At 47.0% G+C, this 24,011-nt stretch overlaps 1 protein-coding gene and 1 pseudogene across 2 annotated transcripts in view; one reads left to right on the plus strand and one right to left on the minus strand.

Moving 5' to 3' along the window:
• Positions 1-24,011, plus strand: part of inpp5a (inositol polyphosphate-5-phosphatase A) — a 744,031-nt gene that overhangs the window by 279,687 nt on the left and 440,333 nt on the right. The window lies entirely within an intron of this gene.
• LOC147113527 (small ribosomal subunit protein uS13 pseudogene) lies at positions 15,756-16,420 on the minus strand (annotated as a pseudogene).

Here is a 24,011-nt window from a genome sequence, read left to right on the forward strand (position 1 = left end):
GAATTAATGGAAATTTTTCCCGTATAAAGTCACTCAAACCATTTCATTGACAGTGATGCAAGTTATTTCAGTTAAAATTTATTGCCTCTCTCCCTTTCCCTAAATTTCCCTGGTCAAATTGGTGCTATTACGCAGAGTGGGGACAAGAATAGCTCTGAATTTGACCACAATCCAGTTCCCAATGTGGATTATAACCGCAATGAACTCGTTATAACTGCAACCCAGCATAACATCAATGTTTGAGCTGGAAATGCCTATGAAGTACTGAATGTGAAAGAGCTAGTAGGCCTGCGCTGAAATGCAGGCCTACTCGCTCTTTCACATTCAGTGGGAGATCACCATATCCCATACCCTTGTTTCAGGTTACACAGTGATGATTGTTTCTCATGTTTCTGTCGCTTTCTCTTGCTCTGTTATGAAGGAGGTGCTATCCCTGTGAGGGTGCCGGTCAGATCCTTCAGTAACCCCTAGATGGCACCTTCACTGGTTGGTTTCCCTTTGTTAATTGTGACTAGTTTTTCCTGTGTTTATTATTTAATTGCCTTTTATTAGGTTTATTGGTTTCACCTGTTTTTGCTTGTATTTAAGTTCTGTGGTTTCTTCCCTCTGGGCTCAGTCCTGACAAGGGAGTCAGTCTTGACTAGGTGCTCTGTCTTGACTAGGTGCTCAGTTTTGGACAAGCCGGTTGCGCTGTGGTAGCTTGTCTTGAGCTCAGTTTGGACAAGCCGGTTGCCTCATGGTAGCTTGTCTTGAGTTCCTATCTTGACAAGCCGGTTGCCCTGGGGTAGCTTGTCTTGAGCTCAGTCTTGACAAGCCGGTTGCCTCACGGTAGCTTGTCTTGAGTTCCTATCTTGACTAGCCATTTGCCTATGTGGTAGCTTGTCTTGAGCTCCTATGTTTTGTAACTGTTTACCTGTGTGATTCTAGTAAAGTACTGTTATTTAAGACTGCATATCTGCTTCTCGCCTCGTCTGTCTGCACTTGGGTCCAGAACCAGCCTCGCCCGGACAGCACGGCCCCGTGACAGCAACCCTGACAATCCCAATATTCATAACAGCAGTGAGAACCATCTACTAAAACTATGGAAAGAAAATTTAGTGCCTATCACATCCTCAGGACGTCCAATGGCGCTTTACAGACAATTAAGTACTTTTGAAGTGTAGACCTGTTGTAACATTGGGAAACACGGCCTCCAATTTGTACACAGGAAGGTCCCACAAGCAGCAATGAGATAAATGACCAGATAATCTGTTTTAAATGATGCTGTTTGAGGGATAAATATTGGCCAGGACACTGGGAGAACTCCCCTGCTCTTCTTCGAATAGTGACATTGGATCTTTTACATCCAACTGAGAGGGCAGACAGGGCCTCAATTGACCGTCTAACTTTTTCCCCAAGGCTTGGCTAGTGAAAGCAGTCTGTAGGGGAGCCACACAGACTAGAAGGCCCCGTGCCCAATTCTTCGTCTGTGCTGCATCAGTAGATCTCAGATGGGCATCACACGAGGTGTGCCACGTTGGCCGCAGCTCAACTCCAGTAATTCAAGGAGGGAAAAAAACACCATGGCTCCCGCCCCCCCCCCCCCCCCCTGCTGATCACTGCCCAGTGACCCCTGCTGGAAAGTGTGGATTTGTGGATGTCTGGTGAGGATTGGGTCCAGTTATGATGTTCCCACTGTTGAGCGGCCTGCCAACATATGAGGAATGGCCACTAGGCTGATGTAGAGCAAGGTGTCCTGCACAGTTGGTACCATACCCCAGCCGGAATGATGCCTTCAAAACAAGGAGAAGAAAAAAATCTAAAGACTATCTCATTTTAGTAGCGTTTCACTACCATTGTAGATGCTGGAATGCCCTTGCCTCCATAGCTATGAGAGAAAAAAATCACAAAGCCCGCAGCCAAACAACTGTGGTGAGAAATAAGGGAAAAGAGAATAAAAGAGATAAGAAGAGGAGCATATATTAATGCCCCCAGGCTGTTCTCTGCAGCGCTTATGATGGACATGACCTGCTGCTTTTAACCATGTTTATATTTTTGGTGTAAGATCCCACATCGTGTACATGGATCACAGCTAGGATTATTCTGGTGTTTAAGTAGAGCTACCAACCCCTTGTTATCACTAAACTATTTAAGTTTGATGAATGGAATTGTAGGGGGGAAACGATGGTTGAAGCATATTCTGCGGAGTAGAAGCAGTCTTTTACACATTGTAAGTGTGGAGCTGAGTCTGAATGCTGAGGTTTGTGACAGATTTGCAGGTTGAGAATGCAGCTGTACAGAAGAAGGTATTCTTAAAAATGGGGCCGGGTGCAGAATAAAGCTTTAGTTCTGCCAATAGAAATGTATGTGAATTGAAAGAGTTACAAACTCTTAGTCCATCTTAAACAAAATGGTGGTTAGGCATAATCTCAGCCAGGCCAAATCCAATATTTTTTACCAATTAAAGGAAAGCGCTGATACAGAACGTGCTCTGACAGTCAATTTCCCCGCTCCCCACCCACCTGCACCCCACAACCCCCGTCCAATAAGATTCATGAAACCAGGTCATTCAAACATATATTATCATTGCAGTAAGGGAGGCCACTCACCTGCTTGTTGTCATTTTAATTTATACAGAAATTCTACCGATCAGAAAATTAGATGTTTGCAAGAATAGATCGCTCATCCCCAGAATGTGTGACTGTCAGAAAACTTTGCCTCAGGTCATTGATCCTGATGATGAGCAAGCTGCTGTAAACACATTACCTCTCTTTACACAGTGTTAACATTGGCCAAATCCTCAGTGTGAGGTTTTCAGGTCTGAACTATATACCCCCGAGGCATTGACTGATGCTAGAAACAAACGTGGCTAAAAGCACTACACTGTTTCTGTCACATGGGCTGCAGGAAGCGGCCAAGTGGCATCAATGTCTTCTGCTCGCTCATCCTCTCTTAGTTTTTCTCTTTGCCTTTTTTCTTCTTTCCTTTTTTACATAGCCCACCTCCATAGGTTTCATTGACTTTCTCTAATTGGAACATGAGAGGATGAGAATTCTGTAAAAGTATCCTCCGGACTCAAAGGAAAACCGTAAACAATGCATGCAGGGCAGAACTAGGCCAATATCCATTAATAATTACTATCCAAAAAAGAGCCACCAAATTTTGGAAACACCTAAAAATGAGCAACCCCCACTGCTATCATTACGAAGCCCTGAAATGCCAAGAGAGGACCATAAAGAAGAATACCCTCAGTCAACTAGTCCTGGGACTCAGTGAAGTTACTACTAACACTACTAACAATAACCAGCCCCAGGACAGTGACATCGTAACACAGAGAATTCGACCCAACACAATCGTCACTAAGCAAAAGGAAAAATATCTGTCATATTGGGCAGAAACAACAAAAACCCAAAACAAACTCAATTGCTACTTGGCCCTAAACAGACAATACAACATGGCTGATTACCTGACCATGGTAAAGGATAGCAAACTGAGAAAAACCTTGACAATGTACAGACTTAGTGAACATAGCCTGGCCATCGAAAAAGGCAGACACAGGCAGACCCGGCTACCAAGAGAGGACAGGATATGCTCTCACTGCAGTCAGGGAGTGGTGGAGACAGAGATACACTTCCTCACAGCTTGTAGAAAATATCAGGGCATAAGGGAGAATTTCTACCCAAAATTCACAAAAATATGCCCGGAATTCAGAAATTTGAATGACGACCAAAAACTCCCATACCTACTAGGGGAACAGAGAAATTGTGTAACCTTAGCGGCACACTATGTTACAGCTTGCCATAAACAGAGGGACAACCATTAAATCTAAGAAAAGAGTATATACAAATTATATGAATGTATATTTATACACTCGGGGATATATCTGTTTATACACTGTATGGATAGACCTGCGTTTATGTGTTCAACCATAAATGTTTTTCGATGCTTTGGCAACATAAAATGTACCTTGTCATGCCAATAAAGCGATTTGAATTGAATTGAATTGGATGAAAGAGAAGGCTTTAGAGGTGGAGCTATAAGGAAAGGCCTTTATTAAAACTGTTGTCCCTAGATCAATTGTTCTGGACCGATGGACTATTTTATGTGTGCAGATAGCACCCTCTGGTGGTAGTTATTGTGTTAGCAGTGTGTTTGTATGAAGCAGAGGTCATTTGACCTTTGTTCCTTTCTTCCTGTGTGAGGTCATTTGACCTTTGTTCCTTTCTTCCTGTGTAACACAGGAAGTAGAATTCCAGGAAGAACCTGGCAGTAATGGAGGATTCCATAAGGGTTTCACAATCCAATGTAATCTGATTTCATATGTTAGGCCAAGCGCAATATCTGTGAGTATCTTTGTTTCTTAGCATAATAGCAATGTTGTCAGAGTAGTATTTGATAACACTATGTTTATAAAAGGTTAATATTTGATAGTTACAGAAGTGAGTCCAAATGTTAGTTAGTTATACAATTAGTCTATTCTACTGTTGTAAATATGTTTATATCTTATGTAATATTGAATGTATAGTACTCAGTTTATGTACAAAACACTTTATCTTTGTTTACAGTTTCACAAAATTGTTCAAGTAAAGGCTTCAAACAGCAAACGGCTTCACGAAGAATTATTTTGAATAAGTGTTTAACTTGCTGGATAACTAGATAGGAGCACGTCTAGCGCGGCCAGTACATCAATGGTGCTCTGAATATCACTGGAGCAATGGATTCTGGAATAATAATATGTTCTTGCTTTCTCGCATGCCACAAATATGTAAATGCCAGAATCTGGCACAGTGCATACAAGTGTGAGATTGTGATCTAGGAGGGAGGGCGTGGGTTGCAAGATTGTGATCTCATGCTGGTTTTGAACCAAAAGCGGAACAGTTGGAAGACTTGGATTACAGTTCATCATGCATAAATAAGTGATCCAATTGAAGTGACTAATATTTCAGATCAATCTCTTACAATGGAAGTATAGAGAGGTGCCTCATTGCTGTGTACTAGGAGAAATAATCACATGGCTGCAATGCAGTTCAATCATCTGTTTTCTATGTACACAAGTTTTCCTTACTTGGCCAGGCTAGGAGATTAACTAAGGACGTGCAGCAAAAATGCCCATGAATGTTGCAGGTGTTGTGTCAGATGACTCATTAAATTATAAAATTCTGTCAGGCCTGGACAGACTAGATGCAGGAAGGATGTTTCTGATGGCCGGGGAGTCCAGAACTAGGGGTCACAGTCTAAGGATAAGGGGTAAGCCATTTAGGACTGAAATGAGGAGGAATTTCTTCACCCAGAGAGTGGTGAACCTGTGGAATTCTCTGCCACAGAGGGCGGTGGAGGCCAGTTCATTAAATATATTCAAGAAAGAGTTGGATATATTTCTTAAGGCTAAAGGGATCAAGGGATATGGGGAGAAGGCAGGGACAGGGTACTGAATTTGGATGATCAGCCATGATCTCATTGAATGGCGGAGCAGGCTTGAAGGGCCGAATGGCCTACTCCTGCTCCTATCTTCTATGTTTCTATGAAATAAACAGTATGGATTTGTAACTGAGCAAATGTCATTCACGTTTCCAGAAAGATCTGGGCACAATAAGGCATTAAAAGGCCAAGACTAAACTAATGTCAAACACCCAAACCCAAATTTCACAAACTACATTTGATATTTGTGATGTCAGTTTTAATTCCAGCCCCCACCCCCGCAAAATACAATAAAAATCTCGGTCTGTTTAGTCACACTAAACGGCTAACGCTGATTCTAATGAAGATTGCACAGTACTTCACTGAAATAAGGAGCTGAGAACTGATTTAAAGTATGAGAAGCAGCCAGTACTTTAATTAGTTGTGATGTAGGAATGTCTAGTTCCTATCCAAAGACTGAGGTCCACTCAGGCGATCAAACAAAATGAAGTATAATGGAAACTAACAGGTTTAAACAAGTAACTACAGGAGAACATTGAGTGTAGGTCTGCTCAGTTCAGAGGCTCCATGAGGACTGCTCGGGCGGTCCCGTGGTTGACGTCATGACGTCATGACGTTCTTCCCGCCAGTGGGGGATCATGTGATGAACGGCATGATGTCATCGCGTTTACCCGCGCTGTTAAAGTAATCACGCTCTGTACAAGTAAACAGTATAAATAAAGATACAGACTCAGGCTGTAGCTAACATGTTGTTAAAGGGAATTATATACAAACGATCTGAGTCCTTTAGTGGCTCCGCCACATGCGCCCCCCCAGAATTGTCTTTAACCGCAAAAGTGAGATGGCGAGGAGGCCTGACAAGCCTGTTCAAGCGACTTCTGTAAACCTGAAGTGGAAGCTGATGGGCGGTGGTCGAGCTGGCGGGCGGTTGTGATGGATCTGGCACGGCGACTGTGGGCGGTTGGCCACGTTTTGGCGGTTGAGCGATCTCGACTGGGCGATCCAGGTCTAAGTGTGCCGGCTTCAACCAGTCAACTGAAATGTGGTCCGGTTTACCTCCGATATCGACCGAAAAGGTTTTGTCTCCCGGCTCTATGACGCGGAAGGGACCAGTGTAAGGGGGCTTGAGCGGATCCCGATGGGCGTCGTGGCGGATAAACATGTACTCGGCGCTCTTCAGCTCAGCTGGAACATGGGAGCTCTGTAAGCCGTGATGCAACGTAGGCATTGGAGTGAAACATCTGGCTGCCTCCTGGTGGCTGACGAGTTGCTGGGATGCGGACCATGGCTCTGTTGGAGACGGGATGAAATCCCCTGGTACTCGGAGTGGCTGGCCATATACAAGTTCCGCCGAGGATGATTGCAAATCTCCTTTGGGTGCCGTACGAAGACCTAAAAGGACCCATGGAAGTCTGTCCACCCATCCCGCACCTTGAAGACGGGCCTACAGAGCAGCTTTGAGCAACCTGTGGAATCGTTCGCACAGGCCGTTCGCCTGTGGATGATAGGCGGTGGTGCGATGTAGTTTGGTGCCGAGCCCCTGAGCCACAGCGTTCCAGAGCTCCGAGGAAAACTGCGGTTCACGATCGGAAGAGATGTCCGCCGGTACCCCGAAACGAGCAACCCAAGAGGAGGTGAAAGTTCTGGCTACGTCTGCCGAAGTGGTGGAAACCAAAGGAACTGCCTCTGGCCATCTAGTGTGTAAAACCTTGAGAAGGTGGAAGGGGCCCCACGAGGTCCACATTCACGTGGTCGAACCGACGCTCTGGAACAACAAAAGTGGCCAATGGAGCTTTTACACGACGCTGTACCTTGGCCTTTTGGCAGCCCACGCAGGTGTTGGCCCAGTCGCGGACATCCATGTGCATACCCCTCCAGACGAATTTTGATGACATCAGCCTTTGCGAGGCCTTCATGCCAGGGTGTGACAACCCGTGTATGGCGTCGAACACTTCGGCGCCAGGCGACTGGTACGATAGGGCGGGGAACTCCCATGGAGACGTCGCAAAGTAGCGTGGTGCCTGCGGCATGGAATTTGACGTCGGCCGCTTGGAAGCTCGAGGGGCTGGTTCTGTATGATTGGACCTCTGGGTCCGAGGCTTGATCCGCAGCCATTAGGGCATAGTCGATTCCGAGTTGGACTGCGTGAACAGTCGCGCGGGAGAGGCAATCCGCCACCAGGTTGTCCTTACCAGACAAATGCTGAATGTCCGTGGTGAATTCTGAAATGAACGTCAGGTGACGTTGTTGCCGAGCTGACCACGGTTCGGCGGTCTTGGCCATAGCGAACGTTAGTGGCTTGTGGTCTACAAAAGCCGTGAACGGACATCCCTCTAGTAAGAACCGAAAATGGCGGATGGCTAGAAAAAGGGCCAGCAACTCCCGGTCGAAAGTGCTGTACTTTCTTTCATTTCGCCGTTGTTGACGGCTGAAAAACGCCAGCGGTTGCCACGTCCCATTCACCCACTGTTCCTGCACTGCGCCGATTGCGGGTGCACCAGCATGGTTGCGTTGGCCAAGGCGCCTTTGGTGTCGACGAACGCCCGGTCCATCTCGGCCGTCCAGCTGATCGGATCCTTACCGGACTTGGCCTTGAGGGCCTTGTACAAGGGCTGCATAAGCAGGGCCGCCTTAGGGATGAACCGGTGATAAAATTGACCATCCCGAGGAACTCTTGTAGGGCCTTGACGGTCTGCGGGCGCGGGAAAGATGTAACTGCCTCGACCTTCGTTTGTAAGGGAATTGCGCCGTCTGATGTGATGTGGTGGCCCAAGAAATCAATCCGCTGCAGGCCGAACTGGCACTTGGCCGGGTTGATAATCAAACCGTGTTGACTGAGGCGTGTAAAGAGGGTGCGCAAATGGCAGAAGTGCTCCTCTTTGCTAGGGCTGGCGATGAGGATGTCGTCGAGGTAGACGAGGAATTTTAGGTCCCGAAGCACGGAGTCCATCAAACACTGGAAAGCCTGTGCAGCGTTCTTCAAGCCAAACGGCATCCGCAGAAATTCAAACAGGCCGAATGGGGTGATGACTGTGGTCTTTGGGACGTCTTGCGGGTGCACGGGGACCTGGTGGTAACCACGGACGAGGTCGACTTTTGGAAAAAAAGGTATTTCCCGCCAAATGGGCCGAGAAATCTTGAATATGCGGGATCGGGTACCGATCAGGAGTAGTGGCGTCGTTCAGGCGTCGGTAGTCGCTGCATGACCGCCAGCCGCCGCCGGGTTTCGGAACAATGTGGAGAGGCGAAGATCAGGGACTATTCGACCGGCGAATAATCCCCAGCCGCTCCATCGTGTCGAACTCCACTTTCGCAGCCGCGAGCTTGCCGGGTTCGAGTCGTCGGGCCCTTGTGTAAACCGGGCGGCCAGTAGTGGTGATGTGATGTTCTACACCATGTTTCTTGGCCGAGGAGGAGAAATTGGGCCTAGTCAGATCTGGGAACTCTCCGAGGAGGCGAGTGAAGTCATCTGGAGGTGGGAACGCACAGGAGACAGCGCGCGGCACGGCATTACCGTGGTGGCACGGGATGGAGTGGAACGTGGCCGCATTGATCAACCGGCGGTGCCTGACATCGACCAGGAGGCCGATGGCGCACAAAAAATCCGCTCCGAGGATGGCCTGTGAGACTTTGGCCGCGATGAATTCCCAGTGGAAGCGCTGGCCGCCGAAACACACCTGAACCCGCCGCCTTCTGAAGGTCCGAATGTCCGCGCCATTAGCCGCCACGAGGGAGGGGCCGTGGCCCCCAGCTTGTATATCGAGATTTGACGCAGGTAGGATGCTACACTGCGCCCCGGTGTCGCAAAAGAAACGTCGACCAGATAGGGAGCCAGTGATGAAGAGAAGCTTTCCCGAATCTCCGATGGCCATCGCAGCCGCGGGGCGCTCGTTAGACCCGGTCCTCTTTTGCCAGGGTTGCTGTAGATGTTTTTTTTTTGAGCGAAAAGCTGCAGGGAGGGCGGCAGCATCTTGCTTTCGCGCAAAAACGGGCGTGGTAGAAGCACAACTCCGCTGATTGAGGAGCTGGAGCAGCGTCTGTGGAGGATGGGCGCCTCGTGGCAGCGCAGTGCTGCTGTGTCACCGCGAAAATCTTGTCCACTTCGGCAGCAAGCTCTGCGCAGTCTGTGACTTCAGACCTGGCTAGGGCAGCCTGAACTTGCTCCGGTAGTTGGCTGAGGAATAGCTCCCTGAAGAGGAAGCATTCCGGCTCGGAACCGAGGAGCATGAGCATTTGGCTCATGAGCTCGGACGGCTTGGAGTCCCCGAGGCCAGGCATAGCGAGCAGCCGGCGGGTGCGCTCTGACTTCGTGAGCCCGAAAACCTGTAGCAACCTCGCCTTTAACGTGTCATACTTGCGATCAGTAGGTGGACTACCAAGTAGGCTGATGATCCGCGAGGCTGTGGCACCATCGAGGGCGGAGACCACGTAATAATATCGGGTCTGATCCGCAACGATGTCCCTGATGACGAACTAGGCTTCAGCCTGGATGAACCACGCGGCTGGTTGTTGCTCCCAGAACTGCAGTAGCTTCAAGGTAATGGCGTTCGTTTCCATGTTGAGTATCTTCTGCGAAAACCGTTCGCAAAAGTCGGGGTCACCAATGTAGGAATGTCTAGTTCCTATCCAAAGACTGAGGTCCACTCAGGCGATCAAACAAAATGAAGTTTAATGGAAACTAGCAGTTTTAAACAAGTAACTACAGGAGAACATCGAATGTAGGTCTGCTCAGTTCAGAGGCTCCACGAGAACTGCTCGGGCGGTCCTGTGGTTGACATCATGACATCATCACGTTCTTCCCGCCAGTGGGGGATCACGTGATGAACGGCGTGACATCATCGCGTTTACCCGCGCTGTTAATCACGCTCTGTACAAGTAAACAGTATAAATAAAGATACAGACTCAGGCTGTAGCTAACATGTTGTTAAAGGGAATTATATACAAACGATCTGAGTCCTTTAGTGGCTCCGCCACAGTGACATAAAACACTCCTTAGAATGGTTGGTAAAATAGCTTTAGCACTTGGCTGATGAGACTATCTGCTGTAATTATCTTTCTTACCTGTGAAGAGTTTTAAAGCAATAGTAAGTGAAGTGTATGTGAGAAAGCAACAGAAAATGCTGGAAACACGCAGGAGGTCAGGCAGCATCGAGGAGAGAGAAACAGAGTCAATGTTTAGGGTCGAGGACCCTTCGTCAGAACTGGAAGATGTTAAAGAAGAGAGATTTTTAAGCAGGGGCAGGGAGGAGGGGAGGAAAGAACAAAGGGAAGGTCTGTGATAGACTGGAAGTCAGGAGAGATTGACTGACAAAAGGGATGATGGTGCAAGGCAAAAAGAGAGGTAATGGGACAAGTTAAGAAACAAAAGATGACTCTAGATGAAGTGTGAATGGCGATGGCAGAATCAACAGCTACCATGTGAGAAAACAAGGGGAAAAAGAAATATAGGGGCCGAGGTTATAGTCTGAAATTGTTGAACTCGATGTTAAGTCCAGAAGGCTATAAAGTACCTAATCGAAAGATGAGGTGCTGTTCCTCGAGCTTACTGGGTCAAACCCGAAACGTCAACTCAAATTTCTCTCCACAGATGTTGCCTGACCTGCTGAGTTTTTCCAGCATTTTCTGTTGTTATTTTACATTGAACTTCATTGGCACAGTGTCAGAGGCCGAGGATGGCGAGATCAGAATGGGAGTGGAGCGGAGAATTAAAGTGACATTTTGCTGTTGTATGTGAGAAAGTGTTAGTACTAATCTACACACAGAGATGTAGGAGGTGATATCAGCCGGGCACTGTAGATGGCCCGAGCCCCACTAGACTAGAGTGAGCACATCAACCTGAGGCCCTACTCCTGATTGTTATCCAGCAGTGCCCATGCAAATGTGATTTGCGGGCAGGATTGGGCTAGCCTGTGATGCCCTCCATAGCCCGCCAACACTGGATGTTTGCGCCACATGGATGTAGTACAAGAAGGCCACCAGCACCTGCAAAATTCTACCTTGGCAACTGATGGCACCTTTAAGAAAAAAGGGGAGGAAGATGTACTTTTTTTTAAAACGTAGACTCACTATTTGCTGAAAAGATATGTCAAAAGTTATCAGTGGCTTCAGAGGGATGAACTGATTTTGATATTTTTTGAGGTCCATTGCTAGTTTTAAGTAGGACTAATACAGTAGGGTGGTTGCAAGAAAAGACATGCTCCATAAGGGCATGTAGATAAATCATAAACCTCCAGGGCATTGCAACATGGGGTGAAGCAAGAATCAACAAGGAATTGGTGGAATAGGAATTGTAGAGCCACTTGCTTTTGAGGAAGGGATTACTCTGCAGTCTAAGTATTCAAATGATTTTTTTAACTATCTGACACCTTTACAGTTTTATCTTCTCTCCAGGCCAGCTGCAGTTAACTAGGTCTCGAAGTGGACCTGAAAGATCCAAAGCTACAAAAAGGAAACCCTGATCAAGCCCTCCATTTTGTTTTTACTGTCTGTGTCGCATATTTGTGAGAGTTTTCGGAAATTAGACGTACAAGATAGCACTTCTGACATTTTCGTGCCACTTTCCACTGAAGGAAATGTCTGGAAACCTTCAACTAATTGTGTGAAATGCCTGCTTGCACAGAGTGAAAGAAAACTCAAATCCTGGAAGGAAATTGATTCATGCAAAGCTTAATTTTGGTTAATTTTGGTGTACACAGGCCCATAGCTTTTTTGTCTCAATTACTGTATCTTTACTGTGCTTCAAATGCAAGTACAGCAGTAGGCAGACTTGTTGGAAAGGCCTGGGCTGCAGTCTGACTACATGAAACCAGCTGCATTATCTCAAACAGGCAGGCAGCCAACTCTATGGCTTTTCTCGTGACGTAATGGAAAGTTGTGGCATTCTGCTTGTTTTATTATGTGTTCTGACAGAATCTCTTGCCCACAAATATGGTCAAGGCTTCTAAAAATGTAGTACAGCCATGGAGACGAGCGGTGGATTAAAATCCAGGTGCTATTAACAAAGGCACCCGCACAAAAGTTGTGAGAACATATAACTGACGGGGACAAAGTGTTTGCTTATTAGGACAATGATCTGCATTTTATTTATTATAAATTTATTTAAAGTAATGTAGCCTTCTATTGGACGACAGCTTTGCTCTTCCTTTAGCCACATTTACAGAGTGGTGCTCACCACTGATTTGTTTAACAATGTTTTGTTACAAAGCAAATTAGAAGTTTTTTTTTGGTGATTTAAAAACATCTACACAGAGTGTGCTCCTTACAATGGATTAGTTTGCGCATTAGGTGCTCTGTCTCTTACAAGTATCAGTTTAGTTTATCCCTTGAGGTTTTTTGCTCATCCTGCAAAGATGTAGCAAATTGTAAAACAGGTTAAAAATTGTCTCTTGTTAAAATACTGATTATTATAGTGCATTCGAAAGCAGTGTGAAAGTTGTTAAAACTGTTTTAAATTATAGAACCGTGTTTAAAAGTTTCCTTATTTGAAAAAGTCATGGGTGTTGGACTGAACACTTAGCTTTTGTGTCAACATGAAATCCCTTTTCAATCCGTGATGTTAAAGTCCAGCCCAAATGGACATCAATGCGTTCTTTCATGGCTCCTTGCAAACTTAGAAGCACTGTCTGCAGTGGTGATTGATTTCAATGCTGCTGCAATAGTTTGATTGGAATCATCGTCAGGATCACAATCTGCTTTCATTAGGCTGTGCATTGTCTCCACAACATTTTTCAATTTCCTCTGGTTTATTCTCAGCATTGCTCAGTAGACTACTCCAGTCAGTCCACGAGAAATGGCACAAAGTCATCCTGTATTAGTTCAGTTTCATTTCCACCTCTTTCATTCTATATGTTTTCCATATAGGTCACCTTTTCTAAAGCAGCAGAGGATTTTTGTTTCCCTTACACTCTTGCATTCTTTTCTCATCAGTTGTACAGCATGAAGTAAAGTGATAGTCTACACAGGTATTTACAGTGGTGTCCTTTGACCTGTCCAACAAGTCAAAACACCTGTGGTTTCATTGCAAGAGGAGATGGTATGTTGGCCTTCGTAGCAAGAGAGTTCGAGTACAGGAACAAGGATGACTTGCTACAGTTGTACAGGGCCTTGGTGAGACCGCACCTTGAGTATTGTGTGCAGTTTTGGTCACCTTACCTGAGGAAGGACGTTCTTGCCATGGAGGGAGTGCAGCGAAGATTCACCAGGCTGATACCTGGGATGGCAGGAATGACGTATGAGCAGAGATTGTGTCGATTGGGCTTATACTCACTGGAGTTTAGAAGATTGAGAGGGGATCTCATCAAAACCTATAAAATTCTGTCAGGTCTGGACAGACTAGATGCAGGAAGGATGTTTCTGATGGCCGGGGAGTCCAGAACCAGGGGTCATAGTCTAAGGATAAGGGGTAAGCCATTTAGGACTGAAATGAGGAGGAATTTCTTCACCCAGAGAGTGGTGAACCTGTGGAATTCTCTGCCACAGAGGGCGGTGAAGGCTAGTTCATTAAATATATTCAAGAAAGAGTTGGATATATTTCTTGAGGCTAAAGGGATCAAGGGATATGGGGAAAAGGCAGGGACATGGTACTGAATTTGGATGATCAGCCATGATCACATTGAATGGCGGAGCAGGCTCGAAGGGCCGAATGGCCTACTCCTGCTCCTATCTTCTATGTTTCTATGTTACCTGGGCTGGAGCGCTTCAGCTATGAAGAGAGACTGGACAGGCTGGGGTAGTTTTCCTTAGAGCAGAGAAGGCTGAGGGGGGACCTGATTGAGGTGTACAAAATTATGAGGGGCATAGATAGGGTAGATAGAAAGGAACTTTTCCCCTTAGTAGAGGGGTCAATAACCAGGGGGCACAGTTTCAAGGTAAGGGGCAGGAGGTTTAGAGGGGATTTGAGGAAAAACTTTTTCACCCAGAGGGTGGTTGGAATCTGGAACTCTCTGCCTGAAAGGGTGGTAGAGGCAGGAACCCTCACAACATTCAAGAAGCATTTAGATGAGCACTTGAAACGCCATAGCATACAAGGCTACGGACCAAGTGCTGGAAAATGGGATTAGAATAGACCGGGCTTGATGGCCAGCGCGGACACGATAGGCCGAAGGGCCTCTTTCTGTGCTGTATAACTCTATGACCCTATGACTCTAGGACAGGGTTGCTTGAAATTGTAAATCACAGCTTGACCCAGTAGTTAGATAATTGCTGTAGTGATAGTGTCAACATGGTTCAGTGTTGGCAAATTGCCTCTGAGTCAGGAGGTTGTGCGTTGAAACCCCATTCCAGGACTTGAGCACATAATCTCGGCTGACACTTCAGTACAGTATTGGAGGAGTCGTCGTTCATCCTTGAAGGAGTATTGCATTGAAAGAAGTGCGGTCATTTGGATATAATGTTAAACTGAGGGCCCTGCCTTTTAAGGTGAATGTAAAAGATCCTAGTGTTCTGGCCAATATTCATCCCTCAACTAACACCACTAAATCAGATTAATTTGTTACTTTTCTCATTTTCTGTTTGTGGGGCTTTGCTGTGTATAAATTGGATGCTGTGTTTTCCTACATAATAACAGCGAATACACATTAAAAGGCATGACTTGGTTGTGAAGTACCTTGGGGCGTTCTTTCTTTCCTTCCTGCCTTCCTTCATGGAGGGCGGTAGCAACATCCGTTGTAGGTTGAAAGCCCCATCACTTCTGGATAACTAGAAGAATGCTCAAGAAGAAGAGCAATGATTCTCTCTTCAGTAAAGATATTCTCAGTCACCCAAACAGATCCATGGTTGTTAGAGGTGGCAGGCAGGTGTGCAACTCCATGGAAACACCATGGTTTGGCTGCTCTTTCGGACAGCAAGTTCCTTACTTTATGTTCTATTTTGCACATTACAGCAGCATAACACTGATAAGTGTTCTTCTGCCTTTTTCTTGCCATTCAGCTGTTCTGATCTTCATGTCAGAGTCCCACTTCCAATGCAACAGAAGAACAGCTCAGTTTCATCACATATAAATTCAAAGGGAGAACACCGTGTTGCTAAGAATCTGTGCTGTCGAGTGTGTTTTAGTTTAGACGGTGTTGGTTGAAAACTTCAACTGGATATGGGTTGGGGGAGTTGGTGAGCGCAGCCATGTGAGGGAGCTGAATGACATGATGGCGAAAGTGGAAAGTGTCCTGGGTTAATGAGTATATCTTTACTGATGCTAATTCAGCACGGACACAGACCTCACTCAGCCAGATAATTCACTTGATGTTGAGGTTGCCCTTAGGTGTGAACAAAATGTAAAAAAAAATCAACAGAAATATTTTAAGGATATCATTCTTTTTAATGGTTTGACTTTTAAAAGAGGTTGATAGTGAGAATCTTGTTGATACTAGCTTCTTGTTGTTGGGCAATAATGACAAGCACATGCACACAGATTAGCTGTAGTATTGTTTTCATCTGAATTGATAAATGTATTTATTTCCCCATTTAACTGAGCATTTAATGACAATTTGACAGCAGTTCAAATATTTACTTCTTCTTGGATACCCCAACTGTGCACGCACTCCTGCCTGAGGGCTTTGTGTGGTGACCGTACACACGGAGACCCCAGAAGTGTCACAGGAATCTTCTTCAATCGCTCTCGATCCTTGCGTAGTCTGTTGTCCCGACCGCTGGCCAAGTCCTGGCTGCATTTACCATCATTAATGTCCTTCTATCTGTTCAGGAACCAGTCGGGAATTTTGTACTGATGTGGATTCTGCAGGTTTGGTACAATGAACTCGTGCTCATATTCACAAAGCTCTCCGGCTCTCTTGCTTATGTCATTATCAGCTTTCCTCAGCACCACACAGGCATAGCGCCTTCCAACACCCTGGATCGTGGTGATAGTGGAAGCTATCTTCCTTTGTCCGTCAATGTTGGTGTTGCAGACTCGAAGAATGTGCCGGAACTTTTCAGGAATAACCAAAGACATTGCGACCCTTGGCCTGAAAGTTTTCTTTCAAAGCAGCAATTTCCATTTTCAGTTATTTTCTTGTTGCAATGATTTCTGAGCTCCTGCCATACATTTAACAATCTATTAACATCAGAGTAGTGCTCAGGTGTAATTTACAACATACCAATAAAAAGCCTGCAAATACATGCAAAAACTATTTAAAAGAAAATGATATAATTATTGTAGAGGCTATGCCTGGGGAATTAATTGTACTTTGAAATAAATGCTTTATATAATTTTGATTTCAAACAATATTTCTCAGCTACAACAAAAGCAAAATACTGTGGATGCTGGAAACCTGAAATACAACCAGGAAATGCTGGAAACACTCAGCAGGTCAGGCAGCATCTATGGAGAGAGAAGCAGAGTTAACAGCTGCGATGTTGCTGGTGCTCAGAGGGCCAGTTTGGAGGTGGGTCAGAGGTTAAATTCGTTTTGATTGACGGCGGGTTCCGAACCCGCCGTCAACCCGCCTCCATGCAACTTTGCAAAGTGTCGGGTCTGGGAGTCCCGATCAGACCCGACACCAAGCGGCGGGAGAGGCACTTAAGGCAGTTAACAGCTTGTTAACTGCCTACATAATCCCTTTATACCAGGCTATTCCCATTTTAGGACATTTTCAGCCTGTTCCACACCATTTGCAAAACACGCCAGCTGATTGTGCCGGGTTCAGCAACTGCCTGAATTCTTGACAGCTGCTCCTGCAGCATAAAAGCCGACCTGTAACATGGCTGACTTTCAGATGCCAGAACTTTGTTTTTGAGGTGTTGGAACACATTTTGCAGGTCTATTGAGCTTGTAAGTGGTTAAGCTGAGATCCATATGCACTGTGACCTCCTTAGAAATCCCTCTCCCCACATTGACAAAGCGCTTATAACATCTATTCCTCAACTGAGATATATACCCGCGGAATGGGAACCATTTATACCCTCTCACCCTGGTCCTCCGAATCGGAGGAAGAGCAGCCGCGGCAGCAGCAGAACCAGGCACAACAGCAGCACCAACAGCAGGAGCGCCAACCTCCTCCTCACCCACCTGATGCTGCACAGGGCAGAGGGTGTCAGCACAGGGCTGCACCATGCCGCAGGAGATGCCCCCAACACAGGGTTTACAGGCAGAGGATGAGCTTCCTCAACATGGCTGAGCAGCAGTGCCAAAGGTGGCTGAGACTTTCGCGAGAGGTAGTTGCTGACATCTGCACTACTGCACCAACACCTGGAGCCCAGAGGAACGGGTGGACACCCCTTACCAATGGCTGTTAAAGTCACCACTGCCCTCAATTTTTTTGCTCCAGGGTCCTTCCAGGGATCATCAGCAGACATCAGCGGCATCTCCCAGTCAGCCGCACACACTTGCATCACGCAGATTACCGATGCCCTCTTTGCAAAGGCCCATAATTACATCCACTTCTCCACAGATGAAGCAAGTGTAACCGTGCGTGCAGTTGGCTTGGCAAATATGGCAGGCTTCCCAAGGGTGCAAGGCATTGTAGACTGCACACATGTGGCCATTAGGGCATCCCATCACAACCCAGCTGTATTTGTGAAACACAAGGGCTTCCACTCCCTTAGCATCCAGCTGGTGTGTAAACACAGGAAGAACATTATGCATGTTTGCGCCAAGTTCCCTGGCAGTTGCCATGACTCGTTCATCCTGCGGCAATTTACTGTGCCTCAGCTCTTCAATCCACCAACCCAACTTTCCAGATGGCTACTTGGAGACAAGGGCTATCCCCTGAAGACGTGGCTAATGACATTGATGAGGAGGCCATCAAACGAAGCTGGGGTGCACTACAATACGAGCCACATTTCCACCAGAGGCATCATCGAGCAAACCATCGGCTTGCTCAAAATGCAATTCAGATGCCTGGACAGATCAGATGGAGCCCTACAGTACTCACCAGCCAGGGTGTCCAGAATCATCGTAGTCTGCTTTGCACTGCACAACATCGCACAGCAGCATCACTTACCGCTGCCTGAGGAACAAGTGGCTCAGTGCACAGCCTCCTCAAAGGAGGAGGAGGAGGACGAAGACCTTGCGGAGGTGGATGTGCCAGTTCCACCAGCACGCAAGCACATTGCTGGCCGTGAGGCAAGGGATGCACTAATCCATGCCAGATTCAGTTAAGTTTACACAGCAAACACATGTGGCTGCCACCTTCTTAACACACCATACACCATCTGTACAATAAACAGTGGGCTCCTATCACTCTCACCACAATCATTACAGATGAAAGGTGCCCTGACACCTCACTGTGACACTTCCATTCCTGGGCACTCATAAGCCAACTCTTTGAATGTTTGCCATTGCATTTCTTTATTACAATTATAATCTTCAATTTGTATTACATCAAAACACCCAAGTGACTACCCTTGTGACTATTTGTGTGTTAACTTTCTCTTACGTGTGCTTCTATGTGGTGCTTCCCCTGTGACTTTAGCAGATGTTGAGGCACCTTGCTCACTTTCATGCTGCACCTGCTTCGACACCTTTGGCGGGCATCCTCTGGGTTTGGGAGACTGGGAGGGCTCGGCAACAGTCTGCTCCTCCTGTCGCTGTGCAGGGGCTGAGACAGCCATCTCAGTTGGGTGAGGTATCTGGGGCTCTGACCGAGGGCTCCGCAGTGGCTTGGGAGTGTGAGCGCTTGGAGAGGAGCCCACACTTCCTTGCTGTCGACCACCAACATCCTTCTCATGGGTTGCACACATTTCACTGCTAGCAAATCGCTGGAGAGCACCTTGCTGCATATCAGTGGGGGCATGAGGACCCATCTCTGTACTGACAGTCCTCATAACAGGGACGTCCATGTACCTCTGGTGTCTCTCCTCAATAGCTGCCCATCTATCCTCCATAGCAGGCCATCTATTTAGAAGAGTCACCAAGCTCTGTTGAGTCTGGCGAGTTATGCCCTCCAAGGAGGTTGCCACCCTCTCAATGGTGGCACGTTCATGCGCCATTGCCTCCAACATTGCATTGCTTATGTTTGAAATGGACTCCTCCATTCTCTGCACACTCGCAGTTACCATGGATGCAAAACCTGTCAGAGACTCCTGCACTTGTTCCTGAATTTCCAGCACTGCCCTCTTTCTGGATGGCCCCAGAAGCACAGGGTCCACATGCAACTGAGCAGAGCTGGGAGAGCCCTACGGCCTCCGACGAGGACTCTCCGCTGCTGTCCCTGTCTCCATCATCTGCTGATGCTCACTTGTGAGCTGTGGTACACCAGGTGACAACACTAATCTATCTCATGAATGACCCACCGAGGTGTGCATCTCTGCGCTGGTGCTGGGTGCGCTCAATTCTGTTGACACTGCGCCCTCAGAGGTTGCAGCTTCCTCTGAGGAGTCTTCTAGCTCTTCCTCCTGGACAATGGGGAGGGGGGCTCTCGATGGTACTGTGGGGGAGTAAAGGCATGAGTTAGACATGTGATAGTAACGTAGCAGACACATCGAATTGTGCAGATGATCAGAACTCAATCTGTATGAACATCAGATGCCATATCAGTCACTCATGCAATCTAACTGAGAGGGTTGCAAATCTATTCTGTCACCAGCTTGCTCTACTGCGCCCGTCTGACCGTTCCCCACTTCCAGATCCTCAGCACCTCTGATGATGTCGAGAGCAGCCTCCTCAGCGGTGGTCAAGTGGGCAATCAAAGGTGGTCCTCCTCCTGTCCTCCCCCTCTCCCTCTTATTGTGGACTCTCTTTTCCTGCAATGAGGGACATAAGTGGAGTTTGAGTGAGAATGTTGGAGTGAATGTAGAGAATCCATAGCATAGATGCTTAGAGGGAGACAAAGATGGAGTGAGGTGCCAATACCAAGGGCCCTCCCTGTGCGTTGTTAGTTGTTGTCATTGCATAACCGTGAGAGCGAGTGTGAAGGTGCATAGTAGAATGGTGAAGTGATTCTGTACATAGAGAGGGATGGTATAGGGTGCAAGGGATGTAAGGGTAAAGTGGGATGTGCAGGAGCAGGTTGACAATGCAGAGTGCTGGTGGTGAGAGGAGATGGGGAGCAGATTGAAGGTAAGTGTGATGTTATACTCACTTTTGCTGTGCGTAGCAGGTCATTGAACCTTTTCCTGCACTGAACCCAGGTGCGACCACACAAGGACCTGGCGCAAACCTCCTCAGCAATTTGCAGCCAGGTTGCTTTGATTTGCTGAGGAGGCTTCCTCCGTCCATTTGAGGGGAACAGAACCTCTTGGCGCCCTCTCACTCCCTCCACAAGAGCATGGAGGGAGTCATCATCTAATCTTGGGGATGCCTTTGGTCTTGAAGCTTTCATTTTGAGATGTGCCAAACCGAGAAGCAGCAGAATAGGAATGAACAACAACAAGGCTGCATGGGCCCCTTAAATGCAGCTGGCTGAAAGACGTCAGCAGAGGCGAGCAGCAGACTCGAACCCACAAATTGGGCCGGGTAGCGCACACGACAGGCTTAATCAGCCCACTTAAGCCAAAATCGTTATTTCAGAGCGGATTAAACTGGCAGCAGGACCGGAACCCACCGAACCCGACTCCAACCCGCCTCCACTTGGAAAATCGCGGTCAACGTTTCAGGTCTATGACCTTTCATCACAACTGAATATTTCTCAGCTGTTGTTCCAGTTTGGCCTTTTTGTTAAGCTTTAAGACTTCCTGAAAGATAAGTGACCAGACAAGTTTAAGATTGGTGCCTGTGTGTAGCTCAGTTGCTTTTGGCACAGGTCCAATTGAACAGCATGCTGTCTGTGCAGTTTTACCCTGTATATAGTTTTGCATAACATTCATATAACACAGCAGTGCCAAATATCTATTGTACGCACAACCTATTGAGCATTAGTCTATCGGAGAGTAAGCCGAAGCTGTCCGCCAGCGGTCTTTGGCAATGCCAATTTAATTCAGTACTGAGATCGGTGTTGGTTTTAAAGGTTCTTTTATTTTGGTTATTGAATTGACTGTCTTGTGGCTGATGAGTTGTAACTGTCATACGTTGACGTGCTCTGTCAATGACTTCCCCCTAATTGGCCTGCTGAGCCTGCTGGGCGGGCTTAACAAGGTCAATCAGGGGAAAATCCCTCTGGTTGGTCAGAAGCTGATGGAGGCGGGATTGAAAGCCGGCAAGCAGCAGTCCCGCCTCCAAAAGCTTCCCAATGAGAAAATCCAGCCGTATGACTCTCCTGTCCCAGTTGTTCCTCCGTATGTCACTCATCTTCACTTCCTCAAGTCCAATGGGTGCAGACTTGAGGGTGTCTGGTGCACAACTTGTCTGGCCATTTGGTTGAACGTGTTGTTGCTTCCCAACTCTGTGCCCATCTTTCCCGTAGCACCCTGTTTGAATCTCTCAGGTTTCCGTCCCTACCGCAGCACCAACATGGCCCTAACCAAAGTTGCACGTGACTGCGACAATGGTGCATTGTCCCTCCTCACTCTAGACCTCTGCAGCCATTGACATAGTCAACCGCACCATCCTCCTTCAATGCCTCTCCTCCATTTCTAGCTTAGTGAGACTGACCTCGCCTAGTTCCACTCTTACCTATTCTATTCCCACTCCCTTCGCCCTGCCATCTCCTTAAAAGTACCTTCAACTATCTAGACCCCACAGTGTGGCATTCCCTGTGTAAACCTCTCTGTCTCTCTCTCCTTAAGATCCAATTGTTCGACCAAGCTTTTGATCACCTTTCCTGACATCTCCTTTGGCTGTAGCATTGACTTTTTAAAAAATCTTATGCCTCTGTGAAGTGCTTTCCAACATATTTTCTAAGATAAAGGCACTATATAGATGCAAGTTGTTGTTGTTTATCATGTAGAGTGGCAATGCATGCTTGTATTCATAGATATTTTATACAGTATTTACATAAGAACATAAGAAATAGGAGCAGGCCATTCGGCCCCTCGAGTCTGCTCCGCTATTTAATGAGATCATGCCTGATCCGATTTTGGCCTCAACTCCACTTTCCTGCCCGCTCCCCATAACCCCTGACTCCCCTGATGCTCAAAAATCAGTTTATCTCAGCCTTGAATATATTCAATGACTCAGCTTCCGCAGCTCTCTGGGGTAAAGAATTCCAATGATTCACGACCCTCTGAGAGAAGAAATTCCTCCTCATCTCCGTCTTAAATGGGCGACCCCTTATTCTGAGACTATGCCTCCTCGTTCTAGATTCCCCTCAAGGGGAAACATTCTCTCAGCATCTACCCTGTCCAACCCCCTCAGAATCTTATGGGGGAGAAATTCGGTATCGCCCTGTTTGGGGCGCAATTATCGGCCGGGCGCAAAGTTTAGCACCTGGCGCTAATTATCGCCTCTGACTGCAAAGTTGGCTTCTATCGCCCCATGAGGTGATTGGAACGCTAAATCAGGCGTTATACAGCTCTCTTAAGGCGCTAACGCCGAGGAGCGAGGCGCTACCTCAGAGCGCTGGCGAAGCTCACGTGATGTCAATCAGCAATGGAACACAGACACACTGGCGCCGGCCAGTTCTTAAAGGAGAGGGTGGATCTTGCTCTCCATCCACACCCTGCTCATTGCAGCCTTGAATCTCGGTCTGGCGAGACCTGTACATCAATTCTGCTGAAAAGAACAATGGAGCGGCCCAGGGAAAGAGCTCAGAGTGCAACCCCCATAATCACTTCTAAATCGATGCAAGGAAGGTCAAATCAAAATGAACCTGCAAAGTGCTGCTCAGTACCCAAAACTCCTTCACACAGCGTTGAATCTCTCCTTGAATGCGTGGTGCAAAAATGCCGCTGATAAAAAAAGGCAGGAAGAGGTTGCCTTTAAATAGCGCTCCCCCAGTCTATTCCCGACTGCAAAATGTTCCCCTCAACCTGTCGTTGCTAGCGGCAGGCGGTAAGGGATGGGGCACCACTCAATATATGGTCCGGGGCGCTACCGGGGCATTGCACACTCGACTGACATCATGATCTGCGGGCGCAGGAGATCGTGGCGTTAGTGTTTAGCGCTGCCGCAAAATGTCTGGTCAATTTTGCGAGTAGCGCAAACATCGGCAGGCGCTAGTTGCTTTGTGCCCCATTAGCGCCCTCTTAGGGCACTAACAGGAGGCGCAAAGCAACCGAATTTTTCGCCCATATATGTTTCAATAAGACCACCTCTCATTCTTCTAAACTCCAATGAGTGTAGGCCCAACCTGCTCAATCTTTCCTCATAAGACAACCCTTCCATCCCAGGAATCAACCTAGTGAATCTTCTCTGAACTGCCTCCAATGCAAGTATACCCCTCCTTAAATAAGGAGACTAAAACTGTATGCAGTACTCCAGGTGTGGTCTCACCAACACCCTGTACAGTTGTAGCAAGACTTCCCTACTTTTATACTCTATCCCCCTTGAAATAAAGGCCAACATTTCATTTACCTTCCTAATTACTTGCTGCACCTGCATATTATCTTTTTGTGTTTCATGTATAAGGACACCCAAATCCCTCTGTACCGCCGCATTCTGTAGTCTTCATTTAAATAATATTTTTCTTTTCTATTCTTCCTATCAAAGTGGATAACTTCACATTTTCCCACATTATACCCCATCTGCCAAATTCTTGCCCACTCACTTAACCTATCTACAGTAAATCCCTTTGCAGACTCGTTATGTCCTCCTCACAACTTGCTTTCCCACCTATCTTTGTATAGTCCGCAAATTTGGCTACAAT

This window comes from Somniosus microcephalus, chromosome 8 (assembly GCF_052327205.1).
Source record: "Somniosus microcephalus isolate GS21.2 chromosome 8, FLI_Smic_1.0, whole genome shotgun sequence".
Taxonomy (NCBI): domain Eukaryota; kingdom Metazoa; phylum Chordata; class Chondrichthyes; order Squaliformes; family Somniosidae; genus Somniosus; species Somniosus microcephalus.